This window comes from Agelaius tricolor, unplaced genomic scaffold, assembly GCF_023055355.1.
Source record: "Agelaius tricolor isolate 1412-34295 unplaced genomic scaffold, bAgeTri1.0.p SCAF_16, whole genome shotgun sequence".
Taxonomy (NCBI): domain Eukaryota; kingdom Metazoa; phylum Chordata; class Aves; order Passeriformes; family Icteridae; genus Agelaius; species Agelaius tricolor.
Window position 1 is genome coordinate 15,977,304 of NW_027269276.1, and position 21,906 is coordinate 15,999,209.

The following is a 21,906-nucleotide window of genomic DNA, read 5'->3' on the forward strand; positions in this document are numbered from 1 at the left end:
CGATTGGCCCGGCCGCGCCCGCGTGACGCGCGGCGGACGCGCGCGCGCCCCCTCCGCTCCCGCGGACCGACCCCGCGCGCCGGCCCCGCGTTTCCAAGGCGACCCGGCAGGAACGGCGGGAGGCGCGCGCGGGATCGCGCGCGGGCGGTCCCCGGGTTCCTCCCCCCGCGGCCGCCGGTCCCGCGCGGGGCGCGCGCCGGGCGCTGGCGGCGCGGGTGCCGCGGGCAGCAGGTACGTGCGGGGAGCCCCGGGGACGGAGGCGCGAGCGGGGAGCCCCGGTCCGCGCCGTGCCCCGGCGCGGGCTGCGGGTCTCGGCCGTGCCCGAGCCGCGGGACCGTACCGCGCTCCAGCGCGGGCGGCGGGTCCGTGCCGTGCCCCGTCGCGGCCGTGCGCGGCTCGGGAATCCCGGTCCCTCCGCCCCCCGGGGCCGCCGCGCGCCCCGCCGTCCCCGGGGTCGGGCTGGGCGGTCCGGCGAGCTCCCCGCGCCGCGGCGGCGGGGGCCGCGCTGGCGGGTGAGCCCCTCCGCGGCGGACAAAGTTTGGCGGCGGGCGCCGCCTCCCGCCAACTTGCCGGCGGTGGGGCCGGGGGCCCGAGGGCGCCGTGCCGCGGGCCGGCCTGCGGCGGGGCCCGAGCCCCCTCACGCGGGGTCAGCCGAGCCGCGGCCCGGCCGGGGCGGTGCGAGGGTCGCTCCGCCTGTACTGCGGGGCCGGAGCTGCGTTCGGCGGGGCCGGGGGGGCTCTGGGCGCTGAGGGGCGCCTCACGCATCGCGGCCCGGCCCGCGCGCCTCCGGACGGGCCCGGCCGGACAACTTCGGATGTGCGGATCCCGAATACGAACAGCCCCGGTAATGCCTGAGCGGGAAAGTTGCTTTTATTGTGTGTGTGTGTGCAAACCCACCCAACGGTGGTGCCTCAGCAGTGTCTTCACGCAAGAGTACTCTGTATCTGTAAGGTGCTGCATTGCTTCTTGCAAACCCCCTGTCCTGGAGTAGCATCATTGCTTGCCCCAGCGAGAAAAGGAATAGTAGTTTCTTTTCTGGGCTCGAAATCCAATTAGAGTGCTCTTTACTAGGGAATTTTCGGTTTGCCTTCCTTAATATGTAATAAACTTAACAGGCCTTTTTGTTAGATTTGTAGAGATGAAATGTAAATTGTGGGGACTGATGAGCTGTAATGGGACAGCATGTCAGAATAACTTTTCTTAAAAATAGTAGTATGTGAACATGCATGGTTTCAAAGCTTGTTAGCATTCTGAAGTTAGGAAAAGGCTCTGCTAAGCGTATCTCCAGAATTTCTTGGTTCTTAGATGAAAGTTTAAGAGCAAACCGATATACGAGCTCTGTATTAGAGCATGCACCTGACACCAGTTGTAACAGCTGCAGAAGATTTTATGTGTAAAAGAAGTAAAATGTGTAATGGTGTGGGGGTATTTACAGCTGTGAATGCAATCAGCAGAGAAGGCTCATTTGTGGGAACGCAGGGCACCTCTCTCAGGCACATAGTCAGAAACTGCTGCTTTGCTATGTGACTCTTAGGAATCCTGCTATTTTTGCAACACTTATTACTGGAATTTGAACAAAGAGGGGTAAGCAGCCTCTGTACTTTTAACATGCTGTAATAACATTACTAACCAAGTGTGGATTAGATGAAACAGTACTGATAATCATTTTTTGATAGCTCCTGTGAAGATGCTGAGAGTTCCTGCAGGACACTTGTAAAAGGGTTTTTGCTACCACAGTCACGTTAGGTGGGGGTTATAAATGAGACTGTACAAAATAGTAGCACATAGGTGCTTTGTAAGGAGATACTGCAATTAGCATTGTGCACCAGGTATCTTGTATGGTAAAATGTGTGTCTTGATGCTGCAAACAATGTCTGTCTTGTGAGGCAGAATACTCTGTGCAGAGAAGGGGGGGAATGCTTCTCATTTACAGAGGATGCAGAATAAGAAGCAAGTGTGTGCTGCTTGAAACGTGTCATGGTTCCTAAATGCTGGGAAGAGTGTGCCCACAGTCAGCAAGGGGATGGTGTGAGTGAGGAGCCCATTCCCGAAGCAATGCATGTGTGTACTCATCTTACTCATTCCTCTGGGTTTCTGAACAAAGTGGAGTTTTTGCAGCCCTGTCCTGATGCAAAAGTGTTTAGGGCGAGATGCTGTTTTCGCCTGAAGGGTGAAAAGAGGTGGAAGTTGCACACAAATTGAGATGTGGTTATCGGGTAGTAATTGTGCTAAAGACAGCAGTGGACAGCAGGGATGTGAAGCAAGAGTACACATCTGCTATTTCAGCCACAAAACTGGAGTAGTAGGTAAGATAAAGATCTGAACTGGCACTGGTTTATGAAAAGGCCGGTAAGAAAATTAAGATGTGAGCTACGTATGCTTGCAGTGTGAGTACAAGTGCAAGCCTGCTACTCAGCTGAAGTATTTTCAGATCTTGACTGACAGCATAAATGCAGAACATAACAGTAGCTGTCTCCCCTCTCACTGTGCCTGTTCCCAAAGGTTAGTTGGCTGTAAGTGTGATTACAGTTCTGAAGGTGCCCTGTACAAGATGCTTACAGCTCATTATGCTCTCCTGGCCCCCAGTGCTGTTCCACCAGGTGGGTTCAGTGGTGGCTCCCCCAAACCTGGCTACCTGCAGCTTGCTGTTTGTCTCTGCTGGGCTCTCACTGCGGAGCCTGGGGCTGCAGTGGTGTTGCATCACAGGGGGACAGGACTCACAACATCTCCAGCAGGATGGAGCTCATGGTTACCCTGTTCCTGCACGTGATCAGCTCCACACTGGAGGAGAAGCTGCACTGCCCTGCGAGATCCTGACACGACTAAAATTTACCTGCATCATCAGGATTCGTGTAAATTAGTTGCATTACCTGGCAATAGCTCAAGAATTAATTGAATTGTGTTACACAGGACAAAACTGCATCTTTTATCAGAGCAGCAAACGGGGTGTTACTTCAATCACAGTGGTGCTCAGCTCAACTGCTTCCTGGACAATGGGATTAACAAACAGAAAAAATACTTTATCCCTATGAGCACTGCAGAACCAATATTGACATAGGAGACCAAGCTGGAGTCCTTTCTGCTGCATGGGTTAACATCTAAAGTGTCCAATAAGTGCCATTTGCAGAATCTACATTTCTAGTTGGTGTATGAGAGGAGGACTGAGGTTTAATTCCTCCTTTTCCTCTCCTCACTGGTTCTAGACTGATTGTGTATGCTGCTGAAGGGTATTTGCCACACTCTTGTTAGGTTCAGTAGTAGGAGGATAAGTCTGGAATAATCACTGGTGTTGGAAAATGGGGAGTTTTGAATTTTTTGACTCGTAAAAAATTTCTGAACTTTTGGGAGTATTTTTGAAGTAGGTGGATATGAGCATACTTGGTGAAATTCCATTTTCAAGAGAAGAAGAGTAAAAAAATAGTAAAAGGTTGGCTTCTTACTGCTCTGGGGTAGAGCTTTGCTGTTGTTCATTCTTTGCTCTAGAGGTTTCTGTCCAAGGTGAATTGATGTGGAGGGATAGAATGTAAGAAAATAAAGATAGTGCAGAAGGCAGTCTCACACCTGAGGAGTTGCAGCTGTACCAATCACCAAAGATTAGGAACAGGCCTGCCCTTAATAGGCCACAGCTGTGTCCAATAAGAAAATGAATGCCACAAAAGAGTGGGGCAGCTGGGTGAGGAGGGAGTTGGAGTTTGTTGGCTGTGCTGTGAAGAGAGATGGAGTTTGTCGGCTGTGCTGTGAAGAGAGATGGAGTTTGTTGGCTGAGCTGTGAAGAGAGAATGGAGTTTGTTGGTTGTGTTGTGAAGAGAGATGGAGTTTGTTGGCTGTGCTGTGAAGAGAGATGGAGTTTGTTGGTTGTGCTGTGAAGAAGGAGGAGTCAGTGCTGTGAGGAGCTGCCCATGAGAAATCACTGAGAAGGTATGGGACTTTTGAAATACAATGACAACAAGTTGAAACCTTTTTTCCTCCAGATTTGTAGCTGGTGTGTTGTGGGCAGCAGCAGGGTTACCTTAGTCTGTCATATTTCAGCTCACCCATTTGCTGGGTTTAGGATTTGGTGTGGCAAGTTGATGTATTAGGGTTTAATTCTTAATTTTGTTATAAGGTCCCAGTGAAAGCTGTTGCCTCCATGTAATCCCACTGAAATCACTGGGTTTGCATGAATAGAGTGAAGTCAGGCCTTGTAAATTCAAATAGCAGTGGAGGCTTTCTGATGATACTTGTCAATAGTGTTTATCAAGTAAGCATCATAAAATGCAACATCAGCTTATTTCTTGGTTTATTCCTCTGTCTCACTTGCATTTTATTATGTTCTAGAGTTCAGCATTGCTTTGATGTGTTTCAACCAAAATTTCTTTGGGGCATTTTTTGTATCTTTCCTTAGATCTGTAAAGCAGTGTGTGTGCCTATAGCATCACAGACAAATAAAAGTGCCTTTGGAAATGAATGTTCAAATCCATTGGTTCCAGTGCTAGACCTGTAAATCAGCAAATACCTGAATTAGGGTTGTGCAGCTCCAGTTCTGTGTTCTGAGCCACCCTGCTCGGTGAATGAGGCAGTGATTTGCAGGAAGAGTGGTATGTGAGCTTCATAGTTGAGAGGAGGATTAATGCAAATGGAGCTGAAGTAATAGGCTGTTCTAAACATGGTGCTTCTGAATTTTCAAGAGCTTTACTTTCAGCCCAAATAACCTTCTTACAAATTAGTTTCTAACGTGGAACCTCTTGGTATTGGGAGGCTTAGCCACTTTTGTGTGTTTGTTTGGTTTGGGTTTTATTTTGTAAAATTAGACTACATGGAGGTATAAACTTCCCTTGTTGACTTTAAAAAAATCCCTAAATGGGATTTGAGCCTTCAGTGGCGATTTCTAATTTGGGTAATTGCCTTATTTCATGAGGTTGTTACTGGATGAATGGGGGAAGGACCTTTGGGTCTGTGCTTTGTGCAGGGGAACAAGAGGTGAAGTCTGACCTGTTTCATCCTCCTTTCTGCCCTGTGTCCTGCCCCAGCAGCCTGCAGTGCTCCCAGCACGCTTGCCTGTGTTCTCCCAGAGGTACCAGGTGCCCAGCCCTTTGCACAGGGAGCTTGTGTCCATTTGGATTGGCTTTTGAGAGGCCACCCTGTTTAATACTTGATTAAAAAAGCAAGCAGGCATAGGAAAACAGTTCAGTTTAACTTGAATGGATTGCTGTGAGACAAAGATCATCTCTGCTGTTCAGGGAACTTCAAAGGCTGCCTGCAGACGAGGCAAGTGTCAGAGCTTCTCAAAAAAGTTGTGAAAGTCTTTGTAGTGGAAAGTGTTATGTGTCTGATATTTAAGTGTGCCTACCAGGTTTTTCCACTAATAGAAAATGAAAATTCGGGCATAAAAATAGCAAAATACAAGTTTTATTGAAGTTAGTGAGATCTTTACTGTTGAATTATTTTATAATTCTTCCTTCAATGCTTTTGTTCAAATTTATCGAATTACTTCTTACAGAAAAGCGATTATTTGGACTACCAGTCAATTTAGCTGATGGCACAAATGTAAAGAAAGCTCTTCTTTGAGTGAACTAAAGAGCTCCTGTCTGTCTGTAATAATTAAAGTTAGCAAACATACAGGATGTAAACATGAGGCATGTGGTGTGTCTCAGCAAGCAGTGCATAATTTTGCTCTGTATATAATAGCTGCCTGCATTTTACAACCCAGATGTAGTAAAGAATTGCATTTTTATCTGGAATGATAAAAGTAGACAGTTTTGAAAGCAGTTTTTAACAGGAGAGGGAGATACGGTCAAAGTTCACGTGTTAATTGCACAAGTGTATTAAAAAAAAGCCAATCTGAACGATTTTTCTTGCATATATTTGTTGCTTTTCTTTTGCTACTGGCTGCCACATGCAGAAATCTGAATGCTCTCTTTTTTTCTTTTGTTTCAGTCATAAGAGGAAGGACTTTTGGAGCAGGGGCAGTAGTGTAATTAAATAGATACGTTTAACTTGGAAAGGTGTTATTTTTAGAACTAGCTCAAAAGGGCAGGTACTCCTTGGAGACATTCTAATATGGCCAGATTGTCTCCTCCAACTAAAGAGCAGTACAGGACATGGGCAGCAGCAAGGTTTACTTAAAAGTTTTTGATGCATGTTATCTCTGGGCAAAAAAAAAAAGAGTGGGTAGAACTTGTGAGCCTCTGGGCTCTTGGTGCTTCATTCAAGAGTGCAGGCTCCAGAGAGAAGCCCTTGTTCCCTTCCTTTCTCAGGGCCATGCTGGTGCTGGTTCCCTTCCCCATGGGGCAGCAGCTGCTCAGGGTGCCCTGATCACTGCTCCCCTGAATTCACATCCTCACCTATGAAGAGCAGGGGAGTTGGTGCTTGCTCCTGGTAGGAAGGGATGTGTACATGAATTAATGGGCACACTGCAGAGATATTTTTCTCCCTACTCTCTGTTCTTTTTTTGTGGTTCTGTTTGCTCACTTTTCCACCTCTGAGCAAAGGGGAGCATATGGCAGTGTGCTGTCCATCTGGTTGCCACTTACTGTGAAATCATTATGCAGGCAAATTTGGCCCCATCTTGAATTTCTTAGGTAGGAGAAACTGTTACTAGAATGACAGCTGAAGTGTTTCTACTGAGCTGTAAATGTGAATTAAGCACAGAATGAACACAAAGGGCTCTTTCTGAATATTTTCAATCTTCTACATTAAATAAACCCCAACTTGTGCTATGCTAGTATTTAAAGCAAATAAGGCTGGGATCCTCATTGTGTGAGCGGTAGACTCTTCAAGTACAGGTAAAAGACAGGTCCTGTCCCAGAGGATCTGCAGTCTAAATACATTTTAATGAGAATATAGTGAATGGTGATAGGTGCTCAGGAGCCCCCTAGTTACAGAGATAATACTGTATAAAATTCCATTGGCATCTTTGCATCCTAGCACAAGCTTGTCACATAGTCTCTTGAAATGCATGGCAGATGTTAATTTAGGTCTGTGCATTGTGGGTATACCCAGGTATTTCTTGTTTACCTGCATATCAAGGATCAACAGTGGTAAAGAGAAGTCTTACTGTCTTTGGCACCATAAGCACATGTAAGTTTTTGTTATCACATTTCACATTGAAATAATAATAACTTAGCTTTCCTCTAGTTATTTAAAGAAATACCACTGAAAAAAACCAATTAGGTGATGATGTTTATGCTGTAATATTCTCATACCTTATCTGCAGACAAGAATACCTGTGAAAGCGGTTTTTAAATTCAGTTTATTTTACAGTTAGGAAGGTTAACTTCTGTACATTTTCTATTGCGTGAGTCAAGAGCTTGTTTTTCATGTAGCCCCATGGAAAAGCCTATATTTTTTAAAATTGGAACAGCTGGCTGCACAAGCAGAAGATCAGTCAAAAGAAAGTAATTTATCTGAAACAATCTTCCTTGCTCTTTAGATCGGGGATCCTGACTTTGGATTATTACATGCATATTTATTATATAGTACTGCTGCAGTGATTCCACTGTGATATGAAAGTGCTTGTGGACTGGAAAGAAGAGTTTTGTCTTTGTGGAGGACAGTGGCTAGAGTTTCTTCACTGCATTCTTTTAAGTTTTCATTTTGTTTTGAATAGAAGTGCAGTCAAGTTTTTAAATATTGTAAGTATTGAGATTTTTTGCCTTTTTTCCTCCAAGAGCCTATTTAAAGGACTATAGATAGCTTTCTGAAACACTTTTGTTCTGTACCGCATCATACAATGGGAAAAGTTCATTTTAAGTTTCAAAAAAAAAAAACCGAAGTTTGAGATTTGCTCCAAAGGAACTGTTTTTGAGCAGATATTCTCTGCATTAATATGCCTTCCAAGTATTTTAAAATGGGAATTCAGCCCTCAGTACACAGCAGTAAAACTGGGCTGACAGTGGGGATTCCGAGTAGATTTGGGGAGGAGGAAATACTTCATGGCTTCTGTTGGGTCTGGGGGAGAGCTGTGGCCTCTGTGCTGCTGATCTGCAGCCAAGCCCCTGCTGGAGCAGCACTGGGGCAGCCAGCTCTGCTAAAACCCTGCTGAGCTGCACCTTGCACTGCCTTGGTGAATGACTTGTGCCCTGCAGAACTTTTTTCCAGTTCAAAAGAAGAAGAAGAAAATAAGGAGGGCTAGCACAGAAAAATTCAAAGCTTTTCTTTTAGGCCCATTTCTTTAGCTCAGAGCATCAGAGGATACTTCCTGAGTAGTAGTTGGGCTTTTAAAATGCATGGTGTCATATGACTTGTCTTGAAGTTTTCTGAAATATATTTTATTTCAAAGTTCGTTGTGGGATAAATCTGTGATGAATCTAAATGTTACATGCTGAGTGAGATTCATGGGCATATTCACCAAACTTGTCTCCCTGCTATTGTTTTTTAATGTGAAAATGAGAAAGAATTCCTTTAGTAGCTTGCTTCTCATGAGATAGAAGTAACTGGTAAGGCAGTTTCTCTCTGCTTTGGAAGTCAGAATAGTCACCATAGTGACTCCTGAGACTGACATTTGAAAAAGATTTTATTTAGTTAAAGATTCTAAAGAGTTTGAGTTTAATGATACTGGCCATCTTCCTGCATCTATTATTCTGCTGTAGAGAAAGAAGTAACTGTTGAGCAGGTAAAGAGCCATGGTTCTAGCTAAGGAAGAGACTATGACAGTTGTCTTGAAGTGCTGCTTTTAGGCTGGTACCCAGGCTTCATATCCTGCCAGCAGGCAGGAGTTTTGATGTGTAAATGAAGGTATTCTTTGAAATGCTGGGAAGGCCTGGAGTGCCAGGCAAAGGGTTCCCTCCAGAGCCCAAGGAACAGGAGCTCAGGGATTGTTACAGCCCTTTGAATCTCTAGCTATGGACTGTCCAGTTGTAAGGGTGATGTTTGGTTTATTTTTTAATTGCATTCTCTTTTGATTAAAAATGCTCAGCAGCAGCTCCCTTGTGCTTTTCTGAAATTTGGGAGTGATGGAAAGAAACTTGGAGTTTTTTCCATTAGCAGTTGGGTATTTTACCCAATCTGACTGCAGCACTTCATTCTGAAGCATAGATAGGCTTGTTGCTTTTGAAGAACTGCTTTCAGTATAAGATGATTTCCTTTTTCAGGGGGAAAGGGCTGCAGCCCAAGTAGGTGGTAGCCTGCCAAGGCCCAAATCTGAAAGCACTGGGTATAGTGAACTAGCAAGCAAAGACTAATTGGTTATTTGTTTGAAGCATTTGGAAATGCAGCCAGGTCTCTGAGTGCCCGGGTGACTGCTGGGATGTGAGTGATGTTTGCTGGGTTAAATGAAGTAAGTGCATCTCTAGTGGGAGAGAAAGGCTCCACAGTCTCATCTAAAAGCCCTGTAAACTCTTGGCTTCCACGGGCTGCCTTGATGGAAAGATTTCATGGGCTGAGTGAACAGTGAAGTCAGCCAGCTTTCTTCTGCTTCATGCCTCCAGATAAGGATTAAGGTACATGGGACAAATTGACTGGGAAATACAGGTTTGCACAGTGCATTTTGTCAAGAGAGGTAGGACTTTATACCCCAGTGCCTGTGTATTTCACAAGCTTTAAAAATCACTTTCAAACATACTCCCTTTTTGTTGGTGGCTGCGTGGGGCAGGAGCTTTCTCTTCTGGTGATGTCTAATGAAATTAAATACTTATCTTGGTTATAATGCTATCATAAGGCAATGCCAAGTGTTGTTTCCTAGAATGAAGGTAGAAAAAAGGGAAGGCCAGTGTTCAAGATATGAAGTTATAAAATGGAGGATTCGATATTGCAAGAAAAACTGATGGCAGTGGTACTTTCCTTCCCTAGATGGACATCTGAGCTTGGGGCTTTTACTGGTTGTGTTTAAATGGTTTAGCAAAGCACTTCAGTCTGAAAAAGGCTGTTTTTCTCTTAGTTTCACTGAGTATATAAGGCATACTGCATTAACAACATTTGGCAGAAGAGAAGCAGAATGTATCTGAAACCTTTAATTATATATTGTAGGCAGCACTGTCTAGGTCAGAAGGCACCATATTATCAAATAACATATTACAGGTATTCAGAACTTGCACAGTAGCTTGATTATTCAGTGAATAATTGGTCTTTGTTAAGCAGATAATGGTACTGTTTGCATTCAGAGCCTAGATTTGAAGTATATCATATAGAATATTTGTATTTTAAATCATCTGCTATCCAGCTGATGTAAGAACTAAATAGAACAGAGTTCAGTAAAAGCTTCTAGGATGCTAGACTGCCTCTTCTGCTGTGCAGGTCTCACTGACTGTATCATACCTGCAGTTCTGAAGGTGTTGGAGAGATTTTTTTTTTTGGTTTATTGAATTTAATTTTGTATGGGTGTTTGCAGCAATGCTTGGGACCATATAGACTGTTTAAACACAGACAGTATTAAAAACAAACCAAACAGAAAATGCCCAGAAGAATAAACAGTTTGGAAGCTTTCTGACCTGCTGGTGGGCAGGAAGGGAAGGGAGAACAAGAGTATGATTACAGGCAAATAGGATTTATGAGAGAAATGCCATGTCTTTGTGTGTCCCACACACCACACCTTATTTTGCTTATCTAGAGGAGAGAGTATTTCTGCTGCATGAATATTTACTTAGGCTTTTTAATCCTTGACGATCCCAAGGTGTAATATGAAATTATTGACTGCAGTGTCAATAACTGGTAATTTTTATGAGTATGTCAGAATATGAGCTCAAGTAAGTTTGCAGGTTCCTTGGGCACTCCTTTCTGTAAGCTTATGCTTGGAGGTGACTGTCAGCTTGGGAGGATCCCCAGTGCTACAGTGCCCTGTGTTGTACAGGCTGGGGAGCAGGTGATGGTGAACACACCTTGCTCCTCTGGGTTTTGTCTTACTTTCTTTTTCCCAAGATGGAGTTTAAAAGAAAAGCAGTAAGGTGATAAAATTACTGCCTTAAAGGACAACAAAAGTGATCAAACCCACCCAAAGTAATGGTTTTTTTATGAAGTGCAGTGTAGTCAGCTAATCAAAACACATATTCTCTATCTGTGGCTGTTTAGCCTGCAGAAGATCAGCCTGCCTTGCAGTAGGGAAGTTGTATTTTCCATATGAGCTGAATACCCATTTGAGCTGTGATCAGCACTCTGCCTTCCCTAAGGAGATGGCAGTGATGGTAGCATTTATCATACATAAAGCAATCTGTCTTGCTCTATATATCTGCTAAAAGACATGTGAAAAGTAGAGACCAAGGCAGCAGCATCCATGATCTCGGTAACTCCTCAGACAACAAGACTGATGGTGAGCTAAGGAAATCACTTCTCCCCTGCTCACCTGAGCCCCATATTTAGCCACAGCAATAGTTTTGGGTTGGGTTGATTTAGAAGCCTGTCTGTAAAGGAATCTGCTAGCAGAATATTGGCTGAAGGGTTTGGGTAGTGCATGAAGCTGTTGACCTGTGCTGCAGACCCATGAACCTCTGGGTGAAAACAAATTCTTGTTCACAGCAGAAATTGAGTACCTGGCTAGAGCACTGTGGCTTACATTGAAAATGGTTACTTGAAAATTCAGTGACCTAGTAGGCAAGAGTTGGAATTTTGGTGTTCAAGGAGAAATTGTAGTGCATACAATTGTTTTACTAAAAGCAAGGAGTTTGTCCGGGTTATTTAGGATTGAAGAAATCACAGAATGTAATGTATCTGCTATCATCAAGCAGCCCTGTGTCTGAAGCAGAGACATAAAACCAAGGGCAAAAGTTCTATTCAGGGAAAGAAAGAGCAGAGTTAAGCTGCAGAGCACTTTTTTTCATGGAAAAGCACTGAATATTAGAATTTTGCTTTAGTCCTCTGCTCTGTAACATGCTAGCAGAAATGATGGATCGGTGATTCCTCTGACTTGGCAAGATTGGGGCTGCTCCCTGGAAAATGCAGCAGAAGAGCCTCAGAGGCTGCTCTGGGTATGCTCACAGATTGGTGAGCCTTTGCAAGGAGGGGAGAGACAAAGGACTTGCAAGCCAAGATCAAAATAAAAAATGGTGTATAAAAGGTGCCATACATGACCTGTTTTTCAATTTCTCTGCTAAGGGCAATGAAGCTGCATGGTATGCAATTTCTAACGATTTTTCCTTGTATCAAGCTAAACATTCCATTCATTTTTCCCTCTAAGGACTGAGCTATGAGCATTCTTGTGATTCCAGCAAGGGCAGGTCTCTGTGTAGCAGCAGCTACTGGACCTACATGCTGGACCAAGCTGCTTCCCTTGTGCCCGTTGTGGTGTGTGGTGTCAAAGGTGTTAAAGTTGATAATTGTTAATTTAAAATCCAGGTGAAAGGATGGATGACAACATTTTTATGTGCAAAGCTAGAGTTTGTGTATCCCCTGTGCAAGGAGTATGGAGTGTTTTCAAGCTTAGGTTTTTGTCAGTTTTGATTGTTTTGTGTTTGTTTTGGTGCATGGATAAGTGTGTTTAAATTAGTTTTCATCTTTTTTCTGAGATACAGTTTTGCATTTCTATAATAATTTATAACTGATTGTTCTAAGTTGTATATTATACAACTGAAGTGTTAGAGGAAATAATTCAGGCATGGGTTTTTAATGAAATAAGATTTAGTAACACTGTTCACAATTACAATTTATTTACCTAGAAAATCCTACTAAGTTTTATCCTTAAATAAGCAGGTTAGCACTCTGTCCCTTCTCCAGTTTTCACAAATTTCAACATTGTATCTGCTGACAAAGTGAATAGGTGGGGTTAAGAAAAGCATTTCAGCCAGGTGGACTTCTTGTCATGATCTATAATGTGTGTATGCACATGTGGATCCTGTAATTTTTCTGCCTTTGGAGCTCTCATTAAGTTCATCCTGCTGCAGAGCTTCAAGTTTGATTTGTACTTTCCACCAAGTTGGCTTTGGGATAGCCTCTTATCCCATTGATTTGCTGTGCTATTTTTATGCTAACTCTAGCAAAAGGAGATGTTTAAGGAGAAATATTTAAAGAATTTGAAATGTGCTTTTCATCTTCTGGACACAAGCTGGTACAACAAAGGGGAGAAAAGTCAGCATAATGTGACCAGCCATCTCTCTAAGTTGTCAGTGGAGCAGAGTTTGAGAACATCTGGACTGTGAAACACACCTCTTGAACTTTCATTGATTGGTTCCTTGGGCTGCCAGCCAGGAAGTGTATTTTTAGATACTTGCAGCAAATTTTATTGCATGTGAGTGAATGCCAGATCCATACTTCGTCAGCTGCTGGTTTTCAGTAAGTAGGGAGAATGGATTTGGGTTTAAGTTAAATAGTTAATTTTGTGCTGCATTGCAGAGTGCAGTTTGTACAGCTGTACCTGGGCAATGGCAACTAGTCACAAAGGCCAGCACAAACTGTGGTAATCCTGAGTGCTAATTCAGAGAGGAAAACTATTAGCCTGGACACAGTAAAGCAATTTTTTCTTTCACTTAGCCATGGTCTCTGAAAGCAGAGATGGGAAAAATGTGTCTGTGTGTTTTGTTTTTATGGCTCACCATATTTTTTTTCCCAGAACAAAGGGAGGCATATTAATTTAATGGAAAATGAATGGGTTGACTCCTTACATGAGCGAAATATGATGCTGCAGTTACATAGCACACTGGAGTACAGCTATTCCTTGGGATTTTGAAAGGAGCACGTTCTTGTTAATAGCAGGAGAAAATAGTTCTGCCCTGCAGCTGTGTGCTCTGCCTGCAGCAGTGGGCAGGCAGGGGGGAAATGGAAGGGTGGGGATGCCTGCACTGATCTCATCTCACTGGTTGCCTTGGTCCCATGCATTCCTCAAGGATTCTGCTCTTGGTTGAGGGTGAACTCTGGTTTGGCCTGCCTGTGTTTTTGCCCTTTGGATGCTGCCTGATACTACTTCTGAGTGGCATCACACTTCCTTTGGACATCTCTGTGTTTTGTGCTCTGTAGAAGAGCGTTTCCAATATTACTGCCTCTTGAAATGACTTGTTAATGGAATATCTTCCATTCAAGACAAATTTTCCTATCCTGAAGCACTCCCTGTTTCTCATGCTGGCTGTCCTGCAGTTTCTCTCTGTTAGCCTCAGTGTGGTAGGTCCATTAAAGCAGCCTGTGTTGATAAGGTGTATAATCTATGCTTGTTCAAAGCAGTGTGATCTTACTACTGCAAACAATGCCTCACTTTAGATGAAGTGCTTTGGACCAGGGGTTATTTCACTTTAAAAACCACATTCTAAATCACCTAATGTGTCTCTAAGTAGCATGTGAATAACTGAAGTATGGGCTAACTTTCTTGTGTTCATTTCTGGGTTTCATTTCTGTTCATTTAAAAACCAGAGGATTCTGTTGTCCTTTCCCATCTTGGGCTGCAGTGGAGTTTGCAGTGGATTTTGGCAGCTCTCACTGAGAGCAGATGCCTGGGACCATCTGAAAGCTTTCTACCCTCCACTGTTCAAGTGTTGTGAGCTCTACAGTTCATAACCTGTCAATTGTCAACGTTGTTTTAAAAGTGTATGTTGATAGTGAGAAGAATTATACAAGAGAATGTTTTACCAAGGACAGGTGTTTTGGAGCTATGAAGATGAGAAATGAAGGCTCACAAGATATTGCCCCTTTAAATCCTGTATTGCTCTTTGCAGCAGATTGTCTCATTTCTAGTGCTTGTTTTTACAGTGACAGGTGCAGTAAATCTCTCACCTGATGCCACTATCATCTTAATACCTCACAGATATTCTTGGTTTATTGGAAAATTTGTATGGATTTGGATTTTTATATTTCTGATTCAAATAAGATTTCAAAAGCAATTAATTTTATTTTTGGAATATTTTCATATGTATCTTAAAAAAAACTCAAAAACCTACACTTACAACACTTGAGGTTTTTCCTTCTATTGGAAAGTGGCAGGATTTTTATCAACAGAATGCTAGATCAAAGGTCAGAAACTTGAATACTAATCCAGATATTAGCATCTGTTTCCTATGTGGTCTTGGGCTTTGTGTTTAGTTAGGAAGTATGTTTTCAGTAGTTTATTTAAATTCTATGGAAAGTGCTGGGGAGTCTTCAGCTGAGTTTGATAGATTGTTTAGCAGATAATGGTTGGTTTGGAGGGGTTAGTGCAATGGTGATACACAAATTATTTCTGAAAATTTTCAGAGCTGTTTCACGAGCTTTTAATGATCTTAATCCAGAAAGCTAATACAGATGTAGCTTCTTTGCTCTCATCTGTTTTTAGCATGTTTTTGAGTTTCTTATATCCTAAAAATGTTTAGTGAATATACTGGTAAAGTAGTTTGGTTGATGAATTGATAAATCTTAACAAAAATTTATGTTTGCAGCTGCAACAGTCACGGTTCTGTTACAAGCAGGTGACTGGTACGTGTTACAGGTTGAATAGCAAAAATGTGTTTTATTTATATCTTGACATTTGTTTACTGTTCTGGGGCTTGCATTGCAGTATGGATCTGTTGCATAACCTTTGCTTGAAAAGCATCCTTTTATCTGCTCAGTGTATTAGACAGAACCTCCTTATTGGAAATGGGTCATGGGACTTGAGGTACTAAATAAGATACAGCTGCAGTAGAGCTGGGGAGGGTGGCAGGATGGCCTTGGGTCACACAGTGGCCAAAGCTTTTCTGCCTGTGTGCTGCCACTGAATAGTGAAGGACAGAGGACAAAGGTTTTGTTGTGGGGCAAGTGGCTGGGGTCTCCCAGCTACATTGGGAAGACTCTGTTTTCTTTATGATCTTCTGTTCTGATGAAAATAGTCACTAAACAAAGCTTTTTAAGACGTGTGTTTTATACACTGCCTGTGCTGAGCCCTAGGGTAGCAGAGTTTGTTGCATAAGCGTCCATTGTACATTTCTCCAGCAGACACTGTGATAGAAGTGTTCACAGAAAATTATTGTATCTCCTTTCATAGATATTTGTTATCATTATTTAATACACTGGCAAAAGCCACCGAATCTGATTTGAAGTTAGTGCCAGGCATTTTAAATGAGAATAACTTTTCTCCATCATCTCCCTAACTGCAATTGAATGACTGTGGCTGTATATTGAAAGAGAAGCCTAGGAATTAACATGCATGACTTTTAATTGAAAATACGTGAGAGGTTTGTATATGCTATTTGTTTCTTCCCATTTTGCTATGATTTAGTAAGTGTTGGGTAGAACAGTTACTCTAAACAGTTACTCCAAAGTTTACTCATGGAATTGCTGCAGAGGCTGAGGGCAGGTCCCTTTCTGTGCCAGTCCCTGCCCTGAACTTTCTGGCTGTTGTCAGTGGCAGCAGGAGCTTGCTGGGACAGAACCTCTGGGATTCCTGGGGACACTTGAGGATGACCAGCTCCCAGGCAGGGATCCATGCTAGATGCATCAGTTTCCTTTCCCTTATCATTGTGTCTTATAACTACAGTTCCTCTAAAGTTATTCCCAAAACTTTTCTAAGGCAGGAAAGTTCTCTTTTTTTCTTGGTTGGTTGGTTTTTTCCTCTCTCCTCATTCTTTTGCCCCTCCATAAAGGAAGAACTGGGGTCCAGCAGCCACGGTCTGGTCCTGTGGAGGCACCTGCTGTGGTTTCAGGCACCAAAGTCCAAGCAGCTGAGACAGTGTCAGAGCATTAACACTTCTGTTTGAGCCATGGTGCATATTTTATCTGCCTGTAAGATATCACTGTTCTTACTGCTCTGGGCCTCTCTTGCTCATGTTTTTCTGGGGCTGTAGTTTTACCACGTGTCTTTAAGGCTGTGGTTCAAAGTGCATTGCAGAAGCCTGAGGGAATACTGAGGTAAATTTTATATTTGATTTTAAATTTAAATTTATTTTAAATTTATTTTAAATTTTTAGATTTAAATTTTTTTTTTATATTTATTTTAAATTTTATATTATCCCAGAGTACCATCCTCATTGCTTCACAACATGGATTTCTTAGTATGTTAGCAGTAGCACCAAATCAGTGTCCCACAGGAAAAGCTGGTTCTAGGCTCAGAGTTTTGAATCACAATAAGATCAATTTCCTAGTGAATAGTGAACTTTGTGAGCCTTTAGCAATTGAGAAGTTGATTTTAAGTTTATCTTGATGCTATCAGTGGAAGAGCACAAGCTGACAGTTCTCCCCTCTAAATCAAAGGGAGTGCATGGGTGGGTGTTCCTGCATCTTCTTTGAAATTTATTCAGTAGCTTGTGATACTCTGCATTTCCTCATGTGACAAGAATATCAGTCCTCTCTGTTCTTGCAGAGTTTGAAAAAGATGAGTGCTGGGCAGGGATGGTGATGTTAGGTATTCTTGAGAGGGGAAAAAGATAATTTGGACATTTTTACTTTCCATGTGTGGTTTATTTTATTACCAGTAGCTGAATGCAGTTTAATATGTATTTATATGAATAAGCAAATAGCTTCATTCTGAAGGAATTCTGCATGCCTGTGTAGATCAAATGCTTTTTGACATTTTCAGAAAGTACTTCTCTTGCATACTTCACTGATCCTTTTTGTATTCCATACAAAATAACTAAGGAATCAATTACTTCTAGTAAAAAAGAGGCCTTGCTTCCTATCCCTTTTCCAGCTCCAGTGGGAAGAACTGTTGCCTTATCTGTTCAGTTTGCAGTGGTCAGACCAGGCAGGCTCCAAACATCTGCTGGCCATGGGTGTGTTCAGACTCAGAGCTGAGGGGAAGGCACACTGTGCTGCAGGGGCATCCCTGGCCATGTGTGTGTGTGTCCCTGTTACAGAGCTGAGGGGAAGGCACACTGTGCTGCAGGGGCATCCCTGGCCATGTGTGTGTGTGTCCCTGTGACACAGAGCTGAGGGGAAGGCACACTGTGCTGCAGGGGCATCCCTGGCTCTGTGTGTGTGTGTGTCCCTGTGACACAGAGCTGAGGGGAAGGCACACTGTGCTGCAGGGGCATCCCTGGCTCTGTGTGTGTGTGTGTCCCTGTGACACAGAGCTGAGGGGAAGGCACACTGTGCTGCAGGGGCATCCCTGGCTCTGTGTGTGTGTCCCTGTGACACAGAGCTGAGGGGAAGGCACACTGTGCTGCAAGGGAGAATCCCTGGCTCTGTGTGTGTGTCCCTGTGACACAGAGCTGAGGGGAAGGCACACTGTGCTGCAAGGGAGAATCCCTGGCTCTGTGTGTGTGTCCCTGTGACACAGAGCTGAGGGGAAGGCACACTGTGCTGCAGGGGGATCCCTGGCCATGTGTGTGTGTGTCCCTGTGACACAGACTCAGAGCTGAGGGGAGGGCACACTCTCACACTGTGCTGCAGGGGCATCCCTGGCTCTGTGTGTGTCCCTGTGATGGAGTTGGAGCTGAGGGGAGGGCACACTCTCACTCTGCTGCAGGGGAAATCTGCCCCAGCTGACAGGGCTGCACTGGGTGGCCTTGGCTCCAAGTGCTTCACAGGACTGCCTGGGCTGGGCCTGCTTGCTCACAGCTTGGACCCAGTCTCTCAGCAGCAGTACTTTGTGGCAGAAAGCTGGCCTGTAATTTGCAGTAAGTGCATTCCATCACCTGCTGAGGGAAGCAGGGTGACCTGGTTAAATGCACCAGACATATATTAAATAATGGCTGTCAGTACTCTGCGTGCTGGAATAAGGTGGTTAAATCTTGCATTTCAGGCTCCTGGTGATCAGGAAAGACTGTGACAGCCAAAAAGCAGTACAGCTGCTGTGTCCCTATACCTCTGTGAGGTAACTTGCCTCTGAAGTACAAGACGGATGAGAATTCAAGAGTTTTGGTGTGTTTTTAGAGTGGAGTTTATCCTGTGTACATCACCAGGATTAAATGCTGCAACTGTTCATAAATTTGCATTCAAAACAGCTGGGTTGGTTGTTTCCAAAAGCTGAATTACAAAGCATAACACTGTCCAAGAGAAGAACAATAAATTTCACATCTATAGGCTAATTGTTATATACTTGCTTTTAAGATACACAGTAAAGCCATAAATTCATATAAATTTATTGCATTTTCTCTGGAAGGTTGCCCATAATACTTTCCAGGAGTGACAAAACAGATATTTCTCACAAATATATTTGTGATTCAGTTGGTTCTTAGAATGAAATCTTTGGTTCCAGATGTTTGTTTTGATTTGTCTAATAACTGGATTTAGTACCAATCTAGTTAGGTTTCTTTTGATTCTGTACTGTTAATTATGTGAAAACCAAAATTGGTCTAAAGAACTTACTTCTTACTCTTCTTCCTAGCTAGAAACATAATATTTATGGGCCTCCCAGGGTTGTAATTGGCAAGATGCATTGAAATCCTCAGCTTCAAGAGATGCCAACAATTTCTTCTGAGATTTTTCTCTGTACTTTCTGCCATTCTTATTGTAGTGTTGTGACTCTTTTGTATTTTCACTGACATTACGTTCTCTAGAAAACCAGAGGATACTTCTGAAATTTCTAAAGGCCTTTAATTCCAGAATCCGTGAGGCCCAGGATCTGAAGAAAATTAAATTTGATAGCTTGAGGAAGAGTCTTAAGGTTGAAGGCCAATGGCTGAAAGACAATCTCAAAGTTACATTAATCTAAGAGTATGATCAGAAACTCAGGCAAGAGTTAAGCTCCAAGTAAGATGGGCTATATGGCTGATGAAAATTAAAATGTAGTGAGTTTTGTCTGTTCTTCTGACAGCTGGTGACAGACACTGGTGACTAAGACAGATTGCCCTGAACTGACACACACCTCTTACTCAGGGTGTCTCAAGGATTTGTGTTATTCTGCTGCTGTTAAAAGCCTGGGTGAATTTCCAGCTCTGTCCAAATAAAATTTGCTGTTGGATTCAAATGGACTTATGTTCTTCCCTCAAAAGCCATCAATGGGCTGCAAAAATTAGGTTCATCTGTGATAAACTCAAATCTAGTCAGAGATGACCTGCCAGGTCTCTAAATAGACCTAAAAACATTAATTCTGGCATGTTCAAAAGGGTACATATTTTTTTCTACACTATTCTAGAGAGCAGCTAGACTGATCTTTCTTGGCTTGAAAACAAAAAGTTGTGGCTGCAGGTTTTCTGGTTTTTGGCTTTTCACTGCACTTCCAGGGAGTGGGAAAAAGAGAACTAAAAACAACATCCAAGGGTTGACTCTTGACAGACAAAGCAAACCAAACTGCTTTGAAACTAAATTGGTACTTGATTTGTTTCCAGTAGTAACAGTTTGGTTTAATGCAGCTTGACTAGGTTAGTGGCATTCCCAGAAATGCAGTTGTTTTTAGCCAAGGAAATATAAACCCAACTTTGGGGTTCAGATGGGGGGGTGTGGATGTGTTGTTTTGTTTGAGGGGGTTTGTTTGTTTCTTTGTTTTGAGAAACAGAATTTGCAACATAAAAAGTCATGGTTTGTGGGGGGAGCGCCTGTGTTATGAAATTTGTCCAAATGATCATTGGACTATATGCTGAGTCCATTTAGTTTCCCAGAGCAGACAAAGTCAGATGTTTTCAGTCCAGTGGAGCTGTTGATGCCAGGCTCCTTCCTATCAGCAAGTGCAGTGGCACATTTCAAATGCAAACTGCTCCTGAGCTGCCAGGGCTGAGCCCAGAGCAGCATCCACGGTGCCCCTTCCATCCCTGTGCTGTGCTGAGCACAGGACTCCTCCATCTCCCTGGAGCCCTGGCTGGCCCAGGTGCTGCTCTCTGTGTGCAGGTTTACCCTCCCATTCCAGCCTGAGTCCCCCAGCTGCAGCTGTGGGCAGAGCAGGGGATGCTCAGGGGCACAGGGAAGTGCTGGGAGCCCTGTGCCCAGTCCTGCTGGGGAACAGCCTGCTTAGGGCTCTCCCTTTCTCAGGAGGCCCACATGGGAAGGCCAGACAAATCTGTGAAGGGACCTTTTAGCTATGTGGCTGTTCTCTGGCCTCAAGAGCCCTGTGGTGTTCTTTTTCCCCATGGGAAATCCCTGTGGGGATTTTTTTCTACCACATGCAGGAACTATAGATAACTGTGAGGATCACCAATTTATTACAGCTAAATACAAGCAGTTTGTAAAATGGAAAGGGAAATGGCATGCTTGGAATTACTCCAGAGAAAGAGATCAAATGAATAATCTGGCTGAAGGAATGCCTTTTATGTATTGAGGAGCTAAGAGCAAGCTTGCTATTAGGAAAGCCTTTATGGATGGACAAGTTTTGCACATCTTTGAGATCCATACTGCTCTCAGTATTTGCCTTAGTATTAAACTTCCTCAAGCAGAAGGCCCTCAGTGCAGAGAGCACCTTTTCTTTGCCCCATGGCATCTTCTGAACTAGCAGCACTGTGAGTTGCTGCAGTGCCTGCCAGACCTGTGCCTTTTCTGGAGGATGTTGGGGGTGTGTGAGCGCCATGAATTCCAGCAGTGCCAGTGTGCACCGTGCAGCACGAACTGAATGAGAGCCCAGAGGAGCTGTGGGCAGCTCTTGTGTTAAAGTCTATTGATGCTGGAGCAGTTGCAGGTCACAGAACCTGTCTGGAGACCTGCTGCACAATCCCTGCCTCCTCCCCAGCTTCCATGTGAAGAGAGAGAGAGCACAAGGAAGAAGCATGAGTGGAGTCTTTTTGTAACCTTCCAAAATAGAGCAGCTCCTCCTGTTTCTTTTGGTCTGGAAGTGCCATGTGCTGCACACCTGCAAGCTCCTTGGAAGAGGCTGGGCTTGACTGGGCTCTCCTCAGATCTGTTTTGGATTAATTCTCCTCTAAAGCCTTGGTTCCAGCTACTCTTATTTGTTCTGTACTCCAGATTTGCAGTACTGAAATGTTCAGGATTCAGCCAATGATCTTGTTGCATTTGTGATGAGATTATTAACTGTGCACAAGATAATTTTTCTCTCTTTTGGCCCATCTAGACTTCTCTCTAGAAAGTGAGAGTCCACTTAGGATTAATGAGGGTTTTTAGTTACATAATTACATGCTGGTTTTTTTTTTCCTTGAACAGTGTTCTGCTTAATTTCAGCATAGAGGTTGATTCCACAAGGGAATAGAATTATTACTGCATGAGCAAGTGCAAATCTGCCATTTCCTAATTTGTGAATGCCTG

At 43.6% G+C, this 21,906-nt stretch overlaps 1 protein-coding gene across 3 annotated transcripts in view; it reads left to right on the forward strand.

Annotated features, from left to right (window-relative positions):
- The first annotated feature begins 40 nt into the window (after positions 1-40).
- Positions 41-21,906, forward strand: part of TMEM266 (transmembrane protein 266) — an 84,718-nt gene continuing 62,852 nt past the window's right edge. For 2 of the 3 annotated variants that reach the window (XM_071441767.1, XM_071441769.1), the window contains exon 1: positions 41-231. The gene's annotated coding sequence lies outside the window, so the exon portion shown is untranslated. Of the gene's footprint in view, positions 232-562; positions 845-21,906 lie in introns of those variants that run through there. The other variant, XM_071441768.1, reaches the window with a different exon arrangement.